Source organism: Natrix helvetica (genome assembly GCF_964273705.1).
Source record: "Natrix helvetica genome assembly, chromosome: 11".
Classification (NCBI taxonomy): Eukaryota; Metazoa; Chordata; class Lepidosauria; order Squamata; family Natricidae; genus Natrix; species Natrix helvetica.
Genome location: NC_138562.1, coordinates 2,666,013 through 2,678,027, shown reverse-complemented (window position 1 = coordinate 2,678,027; position 12,015 = coordinate 2,666,013).

Genomic DNA, 12,015 nt, shown 5'->3' with positions numbered 1-12,015 from the left:
ATTCAATTATTTTACTGCTTTTCTTTTGCCCAGTTTTTCTCACAAATCTTCAAGATATTTGAACTGAATTTAAAATATTGAGATACAGGTAATATATTTATGATTACTTAAAGATAAATAAAGGTAGCCTTTTGCATAGTCCAGACACCTTTATAGGAATTTGATTTTTGCATCCCACCAATTTGGTATGAATTACATCAAATAACATGGACTGCAGCATTAGAGTTTTCTTTCCTGGTCTGAGTACCAAAGCATTCTGAATACAGTAATAAGACTGAGCAGTCAATTCATGTCAAAGTCCAACCACAACTGCTGATCTTGACAGTCCCTCGAAAATATATCAGTTCTTTTAGCATTGCTAGCATGAACATTTACTAACCTTTCGGTTTTGATTAGGTTAATTTGCATACTCCATAAACAGTATTGTTCTTGGTTTGGAGAGTCTGGACTTGCATAACCTCAACGGACAACTGTTCGGTGTCATTAGAAAAAGATTCTTCATTTATCCTGTCATGTCTAACCTCTTATTTGTGCACAAGAAAGAATTGCAGCAGCTGATATTAAAACAAACTGATTTATTTGCAAGTCTCTCTCTCTCTCTCTCTCTCTCTCTCTCTCTCTCTCTCTCTCTCTCTCTCTCTCTGTGTGTGTGTGTGTGTGTGTGTGTGTGTGTGCAGGCATGCCCTACAGCAAAGCTAGAGATAAGATCAGGTGCCTTCCTAACTGAAGGAGTGGCTAGACTGAAGCCTGCTGCCAAGTTGAGGGAAGGAGCATCTCCATATATGAAGATGAACCTGTGGAAAAAAGTTTGCCAGAAGGAAAACCAACAGTTCTTAATGATCTGATGTCCTTACATTGCTAATCCAGTCCCAAACTTAGTGTTAACTTCCAACCCAAGCTGGCAGAAACCATTTTCCTGGTCCTCAGTTGCCACACAGATGGGGAAGGAGGTTGGAATGCCTCTGTTGTACACAATTGCTAGCAATTGTCTCTACTAGCAATAGGATAAGGTCGGGAAGGAGTGCCCGGAGAGCTTATCGATTAACTGAATTGGCCAAGGTGACCTGTAACTGCAGGAAAGATTTAGAGTTGATTTTCCTTTGAAGCAGTGCTGATATGATGTTCTCAGTAAAGAAGACCTTTGAGATGGATCCTAGTCTCCGAGTTCTGATTTGCTTGGGTTCATTAGCTTAGATCATAAAATCATGGAATATAAGAGTTGGAACGACTTTGGAGAACACCTAGTCCAATCCTACAGCCAGTGCAGGAATCCATTACAGCACCCCCAACAGATGACCATCCAATCTCTCTTTAAACACCCCCACCATAAGAAAATCCAGCTCTTTCTGAGGCAGTCTGTTCCATTGTAGAACTTTTACTACTAGGGACTTCTTCCTGATACCTAGCTGAAATCTGCTTTCTTGTAAGCCATAAGTTCTGCACACCATATTCTCCTGTGGCTTGGTCAATGTGCCTTTGCTGCTTTTATCCCATGGATACAGCTATGTCTCATTGAATTCTGGGTCATCTGTAAATTTAATTAGCAGTTCCTCGGACTCTTCATCCAAGGCATTAATAAAACAGTAATAACAGCCTGCCCCTCCCATCTTATGGGTCTCCGTATCATCTGTTGATTAGGGGGCTAGCTTGCAAGATTGGACTTTTGCCCAAAGGAAGCTTCTGCATCAGGCCTTCAAAGAGCAAACCCAGAGGGCAAAGGATCTGGAGAGGCCTAATTTGCCAGCGCAAAGGTTAACTCATCCCAACCTGCTGATGCTTCTGATTATCATTTTTTTCAGGATGATCACCAAAGAACATGCTTTGCTTTTTGAACAGTCAAAAATATAATTGAAAACTGAAGGTATTTCTTAAAGAATCTGGCCAAAGAATTTGCTACCTTTATAAAAAGAATTGTATTATTTTCCTCATACTAAGAAAGAAGAAAAGTGATTTTTATTTATTCTTCTTTTGTGACTCAATTTTTTTTAAAATATTTCCTAAATCCAGTGGGCCAACCTAAAGTAAAACTTGGTTTTGTTCAGACTGGAGGGAAAGAAGAACTAATTCCAGAATTTTGAAGGATTCTTCACAAAGCCTTAGTAAGGCCACATCTGGAATACTGCATCTGCCTCTTGTCACCACAATAGAAAAAAGATGTTGAGACTCTGGAAAGAGTTCAGAGAAGAGCAACAAAGATTATAAGGGGACTGGAGGGTAAAAGTATATGAAGAATGGTTGCAGGAATTGGCTATGTCTAGTCTAATGAAAAGGACTAGGGGAGACATGATAGCTCTGTTCCAATATTTGAGGGGCTCCTACAAAGAGGAGGGGGTCAACCTATTTTCCAAAGCACCAAAAGGAACAATGGTTGCAAACTAACCAAGGAGGGAAGCAACCTAAAACTAAGGAGAAATTTCCTAAGGATGAAAGCAATCAACCAATGGAATAGAAGTTGCCTCCAGAAGTTGTGGGTGCTCACATCACTGAAGGCTTTCAAGAACAGACTGGACAGACACTTGTCTGGAATGGTATAGGGTCTCCTGCTAGAGCAGGGGTTTGGACTAGAAGACCTCCAAGATCCCTTCCAACTCTATTATTATTCTATTCTATTCTTTTGATCCAAGATGCCTCTTGCTCCTCCTGCTCATTGAACATGTCTCTTTCCTTCTCTTTTCTCTCCCTTCTGCGCTGCAAAGGACACTCAGCCTGCTTTCATGGTGCCCAGTCCAGAAGGAACCTACTTCTCCACTTATGCAAACAGGAACATCCCGTTTTCACATTTTCCCTCTAATTCCAAACTCTCCCAATGTCTTTCTCAGTTCCTACAGCAGGTAACCATTTCCTCCCAGATCTTCTGCTCACCTTTTCTCCACTTGCCAGGGGAGATCACTAGACATCAATACAATACAATACAATAATACAATACAATAATAGTAGAGTTGGAAGGGACCTTGGAGGTCTTCTAGTCCAACCCCCTGCCTAGGCAGGAAACCCTATACCGTTTCAGACAAATGGCTACCCAACATCTTCTTAAAGACTTCCAGTGTTGGGGCATTCACAACTTCTGGAGGCAAGCTGTTCCACTGATTAATTGTTCTCACTGTCAGGAAATTTCTCCTCAGTTCTAAGTTGCTTCTCTCCTTGATTAGTTTCCACCCATTGCTTCTTGTTCTACCCTCAGGTGCTTTGGAGAATAGTTTGACTCCCTCTTCTTTGTGGCAACCTCTGAGATATTGGAATAATGCTATCATGTCTCCCCTAGTCCTTCTTTCTCTTAAGCTAAACATACCCAGTTCCTGCAACCGTTCTTCATATGTTTTAGCCTCGTCCCCTAATCGTCTTTGTTGCTCTTCTCTGCACTGTTTCTAGAATCTAAACATATTTTTTACATTGTGGCGACCAGAACTGAATGCAGTATTCCAAGTGTGGCCTTACCAAGGCATTATAAAGTGGTATTAACACTTCACGTGATCTTGATTCTATTCCTCTGTTGATGCAGCCTAGAACTGTGTTGGCTTTTTTGGCAGCTGCTGCACACTGCTGGCTCAAAGAGCTGTAGGAAAATTAAAAAACAGCCCAGAAGGCAATAAAGGCGAATAATCCCCCAAATATTTCCTCCCCCCCCCCAAACATACAATTTTTAAGAAATTTGCCTTTCAGAACATCAGATGAAGTCTCACAGTTCAACCCATGGATATATTTCTCTGTATATCTGCAATCTCTAGACACACCCGGAAGTGAATATTTCTGGCTGTCAAGAAAAATCACGCACCAGATAAAAAGTTATCAATTCATAACATTTTATTTCTGTACTGGGTTAAACAGGAGCAGAGAAGTTCCCTGATCCAAAATACAACGGAACTGAAAGCATTACAGGTACAGAGACTATTGAAACACGGAGAGTAATAGGATAATAATAATAATAATAATAATAGTTTAATACAACTGAATTATAGCATGATTTTTTAAATCATTTCCCCCCTCCTTTTTTGTTTGTTTTTTTGTGTTTGTTTGTTTTTTTGTCAAACCATCTTGGAAAACAAATGTAATAGGAACTAGTGCAAAAAAGTTCTAAACATGAAGCAGTGTATAAAATGACCTAAGAAAAGTGCTTCCCCCAAAGAGCACAGCCATTTTCTTATGACGGAAGAGGGAGGGGGGAAAGGAAGGACAGAGGGCCAGTGGGGAAGAGGGCTGGGGGGGGGGGAGAGGGGAGGTTGGAGAGAGAAACAAGGCCATGAGGGAACAAAAGAGTTTGAAGGTTGAGTTCAGCAACACGCCTTGTAGTTTCCCAAACACCTCAATTCTGTTTTGCAAAAAGGGTCCTTGCCATCTCAGCCCAGGGGTCCCCCTCTGTGGCAGAAGCTGACCGAGAATTCATGTAGTCTGCCTTGATCCCTTCCCTCTCTGGCCAGCTCACCTTTGGGTGGCATAGCCCCTTTTATTCCAAGGAAGGCCTTCAAGAGGATCTTAATCAGGGCTCTCCAACCTTGGCCTCTTTAAGACTTGTGGACTTCATCTCCCAGAGTTGGAAGTCCACAAGTCTTAAAGTGGCCAAGGATGGAGACCCCTGGTCTTAATAATTAAATAATAGCGTGAAGAGGAAAGAGGAGCTTCCCCTACAGAAAAACCTCACCACAGAAAGGGCTCCTTCAACCCAGGCGACAGCAATGGCCAAAAGGAAAACAGGAATAACCCTACATGTCAAATGAGATGTTGGAATGGGTTAGAAATTATGTCCAACCTCTGTGTAAGCTGACTCATTTTTTATCAGGGTCCCAAATGTCAGGCAAAACTGACCTAACTTTTCACCTCCAATGTTAGTGCCTTTCTCCCCCGACCCACATTTCACTTGGTGCCAATGTAACCTCCCGTAAAGAGCCTTTCTCGCTTGGTGGGGCTTTCACTGCCATCATGGCAGCTTGAGAAGGCCATGCCCTTCTTCCTGGACCATTTCTCTTGCAACCTGCTATTCTAACAGCCCAAAGTCCCAAAGGTGCTTTTTCAAAAGGCAAATGGACTTCCTTTGTTTTTGCTTGAAGAGGTTTCGCTTCTCATCGAAGAAGCTTCTTCAGTTCTAAAGAAGCTTCTTGAATGAGAAGCAAAACATCTTCAAGGACAAAGCCAAGAAAGTCAAGTTGCCTTTTGAAAATGTGAAAATTGAAAACTTACTGCACCCGTGTAGAGTTTGCCAATTACACAGGGGCAGATAGGACAGAGCTCCAGAGGGTCAACATTGTTGCCCAGAGGACCATGGGTTGCCCTCTCCCCTCTTTGGAAGAGCTCCCGCTGCCTTAAGAAAGTTCAACACAGTCACATGGGATCCATCTCATCCTGGACAGTCTTTTTTTGAACTATAATCATCTGGCAGATGCTACAGGATAATAAAAACAACAAATAGGCTGAAAGCAGTTTCTATCCCAGAGCAGTAACTACATTGAATTCTCCTGTATAGTGCAATATTAATGCAATATCAGAGGTTTTCAGTTCAATTGTATAGAATGTGAAGGGTGTCTGTTTGTGTTTTATTTTTATAGTTATAATGTACACTGAAGATGGCATTTAATTTCATTGTATGAGGTACAATAACAATAAAGTAAACAAAAAAAAGCACCTTTGGGACAACTATAACCTGGATGACTGAGAATTTCCACAGACACCTACAGTCCAAAGTTTCTGACATTTGCACTTAGTAAAGCACATCTAAGGTATGTTATTATTTTGTACTGTATAGCATTTGAAAACCAACCTGGTTGGATATCGGAGGCTTTGTCAAAACTGCCTTGAAAAGTAGCTTTCTGGCCACAAATAGAACAGAAGCATATTCTCAAGTCTACCCTGAATTTTAAATACATATTAGATTTCAAAACTTTTTTTTAGAAAAGCAAGAAACAATTGGCTGTGTGTGTGTGTTAATGATTATGGGGATCCCATCCTCTGAGTTGGGTGCAAGCACCCTCATCTAGTACAGTTGGGGAGAAAAGCTGACATTCCTCGACCCACTTTTACTTTTAAGAATTTGCATATTGGGGTCACAGTTTATCCTCTAGGACAGGAGTCTCCAACCTTGGCAACTTTTAAGCCTGGCGGACTTCAACTTCTGGAATTCTGGGAGTTGAAGACTGCCAGGCTTCAAGTTGCCAAGGTTGGAGAGCCCCCCTCAAGGAAGCCCTTCCCAGAAGCTGCCTGTGTGTTGCTTGTTAGAGCTATTAACTATTCTACTAACAGTTGTCTTTGGCGGGAATGCAAACATGTGGCTATTTGGCAGGCTTAACCACGTAAGTCTATGTAGATCCTGGATGTTTGTCTGGTGAGCCGCAGACATCCTGAATCTGGGAAGATGTGTTCAGAAACTTTGGAATTATGCTGGATTTTTGTGCTCTAGGAAGGAATACAGAAACAGGACAAAACCAGATGTGTAGAGTTAAGGGGAAAACCACAGAAGCTGCAAAATCAGGGATTGTGTCATTAGAACTTAAGGACGGGGCTGCCCATAATATTAGAAATCTCAGGTTCTCGAACACCTTGGTCTCTTGGTAGGTTTATGAAATGACATCCTCTAAGAACGCAATGAGAACAGGTGGCTGTTTAAAAACTGGCACAGCACAATCAAAAGCGAGCTTTGTGGAGTCTGATACGTTCGGTCTCGTGCAATGACTCAGTTAATGGCCATGTAATAAATACGATTTCCAGATGCTCTCTGTAAATTCTACCTCGGATGCACATCCCTCTGTTCAAGAAAAGATCTTATCTGATATACATTTAAATACGACCAGACTGCATCTTCATCATTGTTTAAAGGCCGCAGCACTGATAGTCGTTGCCTCCCCCAAGATTAAGGAAACATTTGAAAAGGTAAACAAAACTGGAAGCTGTGAAGAGAATTGTTTCCTAATGGATCTTTAAGATGGAGAAAAGATGTGAAGGAAGTAGAAAGAGCGGCTAATAGATCCTTATGCTCAAGCCCCTAAAAGAGGCTCTCCTGAAGTCATCCTTATGTTCTGCGGTAGAAAAAAGGGAGGCAGGAGGGACCAGGTGCGAACTTCCCAGTAAATCTTCCCATCAACTCTCATCTGAGAAAATCATTGTTCAGATCACATGGCAGTTATACTGTGGCATGAAGGCTGAAATAAATGTTTTTGTTTTCTTACCACCCCCTACTTTTAACTTATTTTGAAAGCAAAATGGAACCTAATTTTACAAATGCAATAAAGGAATCAATCTCTAACTTGTCTACAAAAGCTCCATTTTTTTTGCCACATGGCACATACAGTATTTTCCATATTGTTCTTTGCACACTTAGCACATAGAACAATAGGGTTGGGAGGGACCTCGGAGGTCTTCTAGTCCAACCCCCTGCTCGAGTAGAAGAGTCTATACTACTCCAGACAGTTGGCTGTCCAGTCTCTTCTTGAAAGCCTCCAGAGACGGAGCCCCCACAACCTCTGCAGGCAAGTGATTCCATGATTCATTGTTCTTTGTCAAAACATTTCTGCTCATTGCTAGGTTGGATCACTTTTTAATGATCTTCCACCCATTTCCGCTTCTTCTGCCCTCAGGTATGTTGGAGAATAGGTCAAACTCCTTTTCTCTGTAACAGCCCCTCAAGTACTGGAAGACAGCTATCATATCACCTCTAGTCCTTCTCTTTGTTAGAGTAGGCATATCTAGTACCTTCAATTGTTCACCAGGCAGTTTAGCTTCCACATTCCTTACCATCTTTGCTGCTTTTCCCTGCTCTCTTTCTAGACTCTCAACATCAACCTTTTTAATATCACGGTGACCAGACCTGGGTGCATTACACAAGTGTAGTCTCACCAGTGCAGTATAAAGCGGTACTATCACTTCAGATGGACTGTTTACTATCCCTCTACCAATGCAGCCCAGGACTGGGTTGGCTTTTTGGGCAGCTGCAGCACACGGCTGGCTCATACCTAAGTAATTGTCCCACAGGTCCCTCTGCCTGTTACTTCTGTTGAGCCAGGTACCACCTGTGCTATATACCTGAGCATTTTTCTTGCCTAAGCATAAAACTTTACTTTTCTCACTACTGAACTGCATTTTGTTGAATAGGACTTTGATGACTTTAAATCTTTTACCTTCTCACACTTGATGAATACAGGTAGTCCTCAACTTACAACAATTCACTTAGTGACCAGTTACCATGGCATTGAAAAAAGTGACTTATGACCATTTTTCACACTTAGGACCATTGCAGCACGCCCATGCTTGACAACTGATTCACATTCACGATGATTGCAGAGCCCTGGGGCTGTGTGACCCCCTTTTGCGACTTCTGACAAACGAAGTCAATGGGGAAACCAGATTCACTCAACAAACTTGTTAGTAACTTAATAACTGCAGTGATTCACTTAACAAACGTGGCAAGCAAAGTCGTAAAACGGGACAAAATCACTTAACGAATGTTTCACTTAGCAACATAAATTTTGGGCTCAATTGTGGTCGAAACTTGGGGACCACCTGTACTTTAATTTTCTATGTCATTTTATTTAACTTGCTATGGAAACCTGAGTCTGAAGAAGCGCATTGTGTACCCCTGGGGATGAGTGAGGCAACAAAGAGCCCGAAAACAATAACAGAAACTGTGCATGAGGCATGAAATCGAACATGGAATGACAACATCTAATGGAAATGGAGGATTCAAAAAGTATACCACTGACTTAAATGATGATGCTGTTAAAAGAACTTTGGAGTTCTGGACCAAATTACCTGATATGAAGAGCTTCTGGCAGGGGACAGACTATGCCCCCCAAGAACCAGGAAGAAAATAAGTGAGCTTATCTGAGTAACTGAGGGACTGTAGCAGAGAAGAGGGGGGCCAACCTATTCTCCAAAGCACAAAAAGTAACAGGTGGGAGATCATTAAGGAACATCCAACCTAGAATTAAGGAGAAAGCCCAATTAATAGTAGAATGCCTACCTCCGGAATTTGTGGGTGCTCCATAACCGGAGCTTTTCAAAAAAATAAAATAATTGGGCATCCATGGTATAGAATTTCCTGTTCAAGCAGCCGTTTGGACTGGACGTCCCCCAAGATCCCTTCAAATCCTACGATTCTATGTTCTGTGAATAATTTGGGTGTTCTAAAATGCAGAATGGCAATCTATTCAATTAAAACATCTCCAGATGTCTCAATTTGGTCTGGCTAGCCTTAGGAACTTTTGAAACTACAAAACCTGTACTTGGAAAGTGTTTAGGAAGAATCTAAAACCTAACTATTTCTTAGGAACTTTGGAATTCAGAGTTGAAATATCGTACCTTGTGACAATTCACAATCTTTTTCATGTTTAATGGATACTCTGAATGTTTTAAAGAACAATAGGTGTCCAATGCTTCTATGCCACTTAAATTTTAGTATGTGGCATAGAAGGCCTTTTAAATAAACACATTTGGATCAGTTCTATGGATTTGTTATCAAACCTGCAAGTCTGATTCTCAGATGCCCTCAATCAAAATCCTGTAGGGTCATTATTTCTGAGGGAGCACCAATCACCAGGTGTTTTTTCCATGGGACACCTTAGAAATTGCCTACAACCGCATTTCTCAACCTTGACAACTTTAAGGTGTGCGGAATGCAATTCCCAGAATTTAACAGGATCCGTGAGATCCAGAACATTCTCTTCCCAAGGCTTGTGCTTCATTTGACCCTCTTGCACTATTTATGAGTCTGGCCCCCAACAAGCAGGAGTCACAAACAAATATCAAATGTTTTCATTCCCTCATTCAACCTCTCTTGTTCCTCTATTTGTTCTTTTAAAAACTTCTGCCTGGATTTCTCCAAAATGCTGTTTGCAAATCCATGCCAGGAGACACTTTCCTTGGCATCCACCAGGAAGGGGAGACGGTAACCTGCTGATAAATTGGTGTTTTATATTTGGTCCCATCCCAGGTGCAGCTATTTTGAGACTGAGCCCGTCTTCCCACAATCAATCATTTCACCTAAAATATTATTTTAAAAATCAAGCTGCATCCACCAGGCCAAAAGCTCTGATCATCCCTGACAAGGGCCATTTCTGTACGAATTTTCTCCACGTAAAAGTCTATTGGGAGGGGGGGGAGGGACAGTCTACATAGAAAATAATGTGTAAATTGTGTAGAATCAAAACCTTTCTTTTCTCATAGAGAACGTATGCGTAGGGTAGATTGTCTCCCATTAAACTGTAGCCAGCAATCGCAAGAATCTGAGCTCAAACCTTTCAAGACGCTGCGCATTCCTCCTGCTGCAAAGTCTGCCCTGCCCACCTGCAAACTCTTCAGATTCCCCAGTTGCCCTCTCTGCCTTTCTCTGCAGGGGCCTGGTCTCCCCCGCTCCACCCCCAGCCCCTACTACTACATTTGGTGCTGCCACAGAAGTAATTGCAACTCATCCAGTAAAAGAAAATCGGTGGTTCCTTTATTTCAAATCCAAGCTGACAGCATATTTTTGTACTGGTAATTCCTGATTCATGGTCAGTCTTGCTCAATCACACTTCGTTGGGGTGATCTCTCCCTGTGGCTGGAGGGGTGGGGGAAGGCCAGGACATTGTGTTTCATGCTTCCTGACCATGTGCTGACTGCTGTAATGCTTTTGAGACAGCTGAATCCCTTCTTTATGCCCAGAGTCTTTTTTCAGACTACAGTAACTGGAGTAGAATGTATTTTGTTTAGAGGAGAAGGATCAACCAGGTCCAGGAAAAGGCTCCTAGGCTGTTTTAGTAGCATCCACGTAGCTGTAAAAGTTCAGAAATTTCCTTGGGAATTGGAAAATCCACTTCAAGGAGAACAAAAAGGGGCCCAGACTTTGGCAGAAAAAGTAAGTGATAATAAGGGATGCATACAAAATAGTAAAAATTGAAGAGCATGTGGCAAAAAAAACCAAAAACCCTAAAGGAAAACAGTAAGAACTTATATTCAAAGTCAAAAACTGGCCAGAGAAGCATTTGGATCACTGGGTCAAATAGTAAAAGAAACAACATGGAATGATGCACTTTGCAGAGATACTAGATGAATCTGCTTTTATATTAACGTCGTATGAACCTGTATTGCCGTGGTGGCACAGTGGTTAGAGCGCAGTACTGCAGGCTACTTCTGCTGACTGCCGACTGCCAGCAGTTCGGCAGCTGGAGTCTCACTCACTCAAGGTTGACTCAGCCTTCCATCCTTCTGAGGTCATTAAACTGAGGACCCAGATTGCTGGGGGCAAGAGGCTGACTCTGTAAACCGCTTAGAGACGGCTGGAAATCATAGTGAAGCGGCATATAAGCCATTGCAAAGGATGAAACCAGGCGTTGCTTCAGTATCAGAATTTAGTTTTCCGTATGTTTTAAATAGGACTGAAAACTATGCCTTCTTTTGATCTCACTGTGCTCTGCCACCATGATGCAACTCATGGTTTCAAAAATAAGTCATGTCTTATCACGAACTGAACTCCATATTGTAAGTGATAGCCAATTCTTATAGAAATTATGTCACCAAGGAGGACAAAAGCACGTGGAGAAGGGGACACCTTTGCAAGGACAAGGAGCAGGCACTTCAATCCCTGGCACCTCGTTACAGGCTTGGGAGGAGGCCTTACCTGGAGATCCTCTGGAAAGCATACGTTGGTTTGGAGTGGTCAGTCTCATCCCTTTTTTATCATCAGCCTCTTCTTCCTCTCCCTCAGGAGGCAAATTTAATCTGAAAGAGAGAGCGAGTGGGGAGCTTCTACTTGAGGCAGATGCACTGTGTGGATTGGATCAAGATGCACTCCTGTTTTCATGCTGCATCGTATCCAGTGGGGTTAAGAAGAAGACTCTCTTTGGGCATTCAGGACTTTGATCATAAATTTGAGAGGGATGAGTATCTCCCAGAAGGTTCTAAAGCTCAAACCTCAGAATAACCCAACATGTTGGTTCCCTCTTTGATAATGAATTGGATTAATAGATAACAATATAGCCTTCCTGTGATTTGCTATGATTATTCAATTCCAAGTAGCTTTCCTTTAAGGAGGAAGGAATGTGGCCCAACCTATAACCA